Source organism: Dromiciops gliroides, chromosome 5 (assembly GCF_019393635.1).
Source record: "Dromiciops gliroides isolate mDroGli1 chromosome 5, mDroGli1.pri, whole genome shotgun sequence".
Taxonomy (NCBI): domain Eukaryota; kingdom Metazoa; phylum Chordata; class Mammalia; order Microbiotheria; family Microbiotheriidae; genus Dromiciops; species Dromiciops gliroides.
The window spans coordinates 197,183,864-197,190,787 of NC_057865.1; positions in this window are offsets into that span (position 1 = coordinate 197,183,864).

The following is a 6,924-nucleotide window of genomic DNA, read 5'->3' on the forward strand; positions in this document are numbered from 1 at the left end:
AATTAATGGTATGGGTTTATTTTCATAGAGATTTTCATGCTTTTGAGATTGTGTCTTATACTTAGTTTCTAAAACAAGGAGAATATTTGTAAAAGCTTTTTATAGTCATGTGATCAAGTTTATATTTTATAATACTCTTATTGATATTAAGTTCATATTCATTTAGATTTCCTTAGTTTGAATTTCACTGTATTTTATTGTTCCATGTGTATTTTCTTCTATTCATTTGTCTATCTAATTTTGAAACATTGCAAGATGGTTTTGATTTTATTATACAATGTTAATTCTAGGAGTATTGTGCTCCCATATTCTGAGTTGTTTGTTTTTGTTTTTTTTTCTCAACTGATTATTTGATCAAACTCTTTAAAGCATTTCCCTGGCAAATTGTTTGCCATGGCAAGTGTAAATTGATTCTAGAAGTATTATTTTTGATAAGCATATTCCAAAAAAAAAAAAAAAAGAGGGGAACATTTGTAAAAGTTTTCTTTGAGATTGTGTTGTGCTTTAACTTGTATTTAAATATGTTCAGATTTTTCAAAAAAGTAATTGTATACTAGTTAAAAAAAAGGGGTATTATTTGAAATTGTTGCATAATTATATATTGTGTTCTGAGTCAAGATGTATTCGCATTTTTTGCAATCATTTATTATCCTCAATTTTTAAATCCATATGAGACTTGGATTATGGGAACTTATCATTTAAGACACTAATTACCTTTATTCTGAGTTATCAGATGCCAGTTGGCCAAGGTGCCATCCAATCACAAGAGGAATACATGCAAGAGCAGACACTGAACTGTCACATGAGGGGAGACATGCATGAAGTCAAGGTATGGCCGAGGGAACGGCTTTTGACAAATGTTGAGGTTGGATTCTCTTGGTTTAATATTTTATTTTATTTTTCCCCACAATATTGTACAGATGGCTGGAAGTGTTCATCCCACCCATATCACTTTTACACCTGGCTTCTATGCTCCCTCCTATATGCCTGATGCCATGGACATCTTAATCCCATGGATCTGATTAAGTCTGACTCAGTTTCCTCCAATATGTTCGGTGGCATGGACATATATTCCATCCACCTATTTTAAGCCTGGCATACTGTATGGGCAGTACATATTGCTCAAGTGTGGGAATGCTCATATCCCATCATTTCTCTGTTCTTTTATGGTAACCCCCATAATTATCTCAGGTGTCATGATAAATACAGTGTTGAATTTGGCCTTGACACCTGTTACCAATTATATTAGATTTTTTAAATTTCTCATAATGGCATGAGGATAATTAGGCAGATGATGCAAAAAGTGATAAAACAAAGATAAAAATTATTTTAAAAAAATTAATATCACAGCAATTGTCTTCTCAATTACCCTCCATAAGGGGGGACTATAGTAATATTATAATTTTAAAGAATGTTTCAATTTTTGTTTTATTATATGTTTCATGTGTAACAACTAAGATTCTGAATTCCCTTAGACATGTTTTTGAGAACTTTCATTGTTTGATTTGATTATTGACAAAGCTATTTTAAAGTTGTGTTAAGCTCAATTTTGTAGGAAATTTTCCTGGCTGATTACCAGCATCCACACATCAACCCCTGAAGAGACTTCCATTCTACGACTACACCTAGAGGACATCTGAGAAAAGACTTTCAGAGACTTTAAATGAACAGTTTTGATTTGTTGTTTTTGTTGGTTTTTTTCTCTTTCTGTTATAATATACACCATCTGTAACATGTATTCTCTGCAGAGGCCCTCCCTTTGCAAGACTAATGTCAAAGCGTCGGTTCATGAGGACAAAAAAAAAAATCGCCCCTCTGGACAAAACTTTCCTCTCTTCCTTTTCTATATTGTCGTTCACATATTAGTTAGCAATAGTTATTATATTCTTTTTACTGTTCCGTCAAGGAAACATTTTGTTTCTTGAGGAACAACAGGGGGGACTGTAACGATTGGAATAACGCCACCTGCTGGATACTTACTGTAGAGGAGTTCTGCCCATGAAGGGAAGGTCTTTGAGGGCAAGACCAGGAGTCAGGAAGTGACGCGGGCTAGTGGGAGGATGAAGGAAGAGACTGGCGCTCAGTCTCGGGCTCTTTCCTCTGGATTCTGGTGGAGAGCGGAGCTAGAAATGTGCTCTCCCTTTAATAGATAGGAATCTAGGCTTTTCTCTCTCTCTTTACCAAATTCTTATTCTCCTTAATAAATGCTTAAAAGTCTAACTCTTGCTAAAGCTTATAATTTATTGGCGACCACTCATTAGATATTTTAGACAGACTAGCTAGAATTTTAGCCCTTAACACTAGCTATGTGACCCTGGGCAAGTCACTTAACCCTCATGGCCCCGCAAAAAAAGAAAGAAAGAAAAAAGAATCATGGTAGAAAGATTAATAACAATAACATTTATAAAAGGTTTACCAAATACTTTCCTCACAAACCCCCTTTTCAGATAAAGAAACTTCTCCTCTTTATTTTCCTCAGTAGTAATATAACCACTATATTTTTATGAGCTACCATCACAGATTTCTTGGTATGCCATTCAAACCCCTGTGAGATCATATCAGAGACTCTGCTATATTAATAGTTTGTCCTACCTTCAGGCAGAATCAAATCAGTGTTGGTTTCTGAAGATTACAAGGGTCATGCTAAACTAATCTCATTTCTTTTTTCCCCCTAGGTTTCCTTGTAGAACAGAAGAATGCTATAGTTTCATAGTACTTTATATAGTTTCCTAGATGTGTTAATTATGCAGTTTCTTAGATTTTTAGCAAAGCATGTGAGAGTTTTTTATGTTATTTTTGTGGAAAAGATGGAGAGATACAGACTAGACAATAACAGATTTCGAACCAGATGAATAACTCGGCCTAAAGAATAGTCATGGGGCAGCTAGATGGCGCAGTGGATAGAGCACCGGCCCTGGAGTAGTCAGGAGGACCTGAGTTCAAATCCGGCCTCAGACACTTAACACTTACTAGCTGTGTGACCCTGGGCAAGTCACTTAACCCCAATTGCCTCCCTAAAAAAAAAAAAAAAAAAAAGACTAGTCATTAAAGGTTTGTTACCGATTTAGATAAGGTCTCCATTGGAGTATTCCAGGGATCTGTCCTTGGTCCTATACCGTTTAATATTTTTCTCAAGGACTTGGATGAAGACATAGATGTCTATAATTAGATTTGCTCGCGGTGCAGAGCTAGGCAGTATAGCTAACATGTGGGATGACAGAGTAAGGATCCACAAAAGACCTTGACAGACTTTTATACCAGGCTGAATTTAATTTGACCAGAATAAACATTGGGATGTGTCCGGAATAAAAGAGGTGATAGACCTGCTGTACCTTGAAAACAACACCTGGAGTACTGGATTTCATTTCCAAGAAGGATACTGTCAAACTTGAAAACATCTTGAGGAAAATGACAAAGGGATTGAGTGAACTCCAACTCATGGTTTATGAGAATAGATGAAAGGAAATTAGGATGTTAGGCCACCAGAGAGATAGTAGGGGATATAATAGATGTCTATAAAATATTTAAAGAGCTATCTTGCTGGAATATGAATTTAAATTGTTTTACTTGGCCCCAGAGGGCAGAACAAGGAATCATGGAAGTTTCAGAGAGGCAGATTCAGGCTCCAGATAAAGAAAAGTTTCTTAACAACTAAAGCTGTTCAAGAATAGAATGAGCTGCATCAGGAGGCAGTGGGTTCCCCTTTTCTGGTGGGCTTTAAGAGGATTCTGGATGACCACTCTTGTTAAAGATGTTATAAAAGTATAGGTCCTATTCAGGACTACAAGACTTATGCATTGGGGGCAGCTAGGTGGCACAATGGAAAAAGCACCAGCCCTGGATTCAGGAGGACCTGAGTTCAAATCCAGCCTCAGACACTTGACACTTACTGGCTGTGTGACCCTGGGCAAGTCACTTAACCCTCATTGCCCCACCCCCAAAAAAATTATTTTAAAAAAAGACATGCATTTATTTCTAACTTGGAGAGTCATTGATTCTGACTTCCCTATCTAACTCTATTGGATATTCTATGATGTAGATCACCAATTCCATCAAGAACAGGGACTGCAGCTAAATCCCTAGTTTTTAGTAAGGTAATATACACTCTGTGCACACTTAGATGAGCTAGACAGTGTCCACAAGAGGGTGAGTGAGATGCTGAAGGGTCTTGAGCTCCTGGCATAACAAGATGAACCAAGGAAATCGGGGGTGTTTAGCCACCAGTGGAGAAAACCTTAGAGGGAAAATAATGGTTGTCTGAGTGTTTGAAGGGCTATCCCATGGAAAAGACTTTTTGGGTTGGTCTCTAGAAGGCAGAATGAGAAGCAATGGCTAGATGTTGCAGAAGCAGAATTAGGTTTGATATTAAAAAAAAAAAAACTTTCCTAACAGCTATTCAAAAGTAGAATGGGCAGCTTTGAGAGCTAGTGAGTTGTCTTTTTTTTTTCTTAAAAATAAACATTTTTATTTAAAGATTTGAGTTCCAAATTGTGAGTTGTTTTTCTTTTTTTCTTTTCTTTTTTTTTTCGTGGAACAATGAGGGTTAAGTGACTTGCCCAGGGTCACACAGCTAGTGTCAAGTGTCTGAGGTCAGATTTGAACTCAGTTCCTCCTGAATCCAGGGCTAGTGCCACCCAGCTGCCCCCTTTTTTTCTTTTTTCTGTGAGTTGTTTTCCACTAGGAGTCTTCAAGTAAAGGCTGGATGACCAGTTGTGGGTGGCAACGACGATGATGATGATGACAATGACGATGACGATGATGATGATATAATGTAAGGAGAAATTTTGTTCAGGTATAGATTGTACTAGACGCCTCCTAGGTTCCTCCCAACACTGAGACTCCATGACATCTTGTACAGCACCTTTTGTAGAAGTCATTGCTCTAATATGCTATAACCTAATTACATCTCCCCGGTCATCTTTCCTTTGCTCTTGGATTAACCACAATTTGTATTCTTTAGATATTGTGGCATTCTATGATTAACAATCTTACAGCATTACTGGAAAAATATTGATGTTCAGAAAGTGATTTTTAAATCAGGGAGCTCCCTTGGAATCATTGAAGGGGCTGCACAATTAGCCAAATGCATCCAGACAGCTACTTTATCTTGATCAGGTCTAGGTCAAACTCATTGTCCATTTGAATATATCTTCACGATATACACACAGATTTGGGGCCTCATGTTTCCTGTCCAACTGACTCTCATTGTCTGAAAGTCTTCAGACATTTGTTTTTCCTGAGTAATCTATTCTCAGTGGTCCTGTATCTCAGAGAGAAGTAACTATAATATTCTGGGGCTTATTTCAATGAGCATGATACCATCTGGAGAAATTCACCATCTATAGAGAATCATCTTCTCTTTGGACTCAGTGAAGAATTTCTTCCATGAGTGGCAAGTACCTTTAATAAAACCATGTCCCTTCCTTTTTCAAAGGTGAAGCCAAAGTGTTAGGAAGCAGTAGAGCTGAGGTTCCCTTTGCAAAACTCCTCTAAACAGATGTAGACAATGAACCAAACCAAATCCTGCTGGGGAAATCCAGAAAAAGTCAATGGGTCATTTGTCGAGTCCAGCTCAGCATAGGAAATCAGATAGGGAGGTCAGTGGATGCTGGGAACAGAGTCAGACAAGGAGCACTCTGCACAGAGTGCTCTGGCACCCTTGAGAGACTGTATGCCAGGACAAGAGGAGATCCCAAACCCAGACTGGGACACTGGGAGAGGTATGGATGCAAACTAGCACCTGTGCTGTCCAATTGCCCTAGATCCAGAAGAGACTGAAAAGGGTACTTTTCCACAGAGGTTGCCAGTCCTGGGTAGGGAAGCCCTAGGTGATATAACAAGAGAGGAGCAAATTCAGAAGCCAAATAGCATTTGCGTGGCTTGTGCCCTGGAATCTTGATTTTAGCATCTAGCCCAGCCTACCAAGGAGTAACCAGTACAGGAATCACAAACCAAAAGGGTTGTGCCACAGTGAACCAACAGAGTTTTCCACCTGGCTGATAGGAGCTGAGTCCAAGAGCATTCTACTCTTACAAAGACAAAAACTCAAGTCAGGAACTTTCAGAGTTCAGATCAGGGGAGCAACCATAAAACATGCCCTGGATTGTACCATCTTGGAAGCATTGAATGTTTGTAGATCTACAACCTGTTTCTGAGATCCTAGAATAACACAACACTAAATAATGCAAGAAAGCAACAACAGAGAACCAGTCCAGACCTTCCCTCCAGAAGTGTGGCAGAGCCCAGCCAAAACACTAATTTCAAAGTCAGGATTTAGCCTAGAAAAGCAAACAAAAAACCCCCAATATAACAAACTATTATGGAGGTAGGGAAGATCAAAACACAAACCCAGAAGAATGACTCAACAATACCTATGAGCAAAACCTCAAAGAAAAACATTCAACTAGAATTCTTAGAAGAAACAAATAGTTTTTTTTAAAGCATTAAGGGGGGCAGCTAGGTGGCGCAGTGGATAAAGCACTGGCCTTGGATTCAGGAGGACCTGAGTTCAAATCCAGCCTCAGACACTTGACACTTAACTAGCTATGTGACCTTGGGCAAGTCACTTAACCCTCATTTCCCTGAAAAAACAAAATCAAAACCAAAAAAGCATTAAGGAATGAAAATGAGAGCATTTGAGTTTAAAAAATGGAAAAGAAATGAAAACTATTGAAGAAAAAATTGTAGAGGGAAACAATAGTTTGTCACAAGAAATACAAAACCTTGCCTAAGCAAGGATAGACCAAATAGAAACCAATGACTCCATGATACAACAAGAAATATTAAAGTCCAAAACCAGGAAAAAGAGAAGAAAATCTAAGGTATCTCAAAGCAAAAGCAACTGACCAGGAAAACAGATTAAGGAGGAAAAAAAATTAAGAATCATTAAAAGCTATGATCAAAAAAGAGCCTAGATATCACATT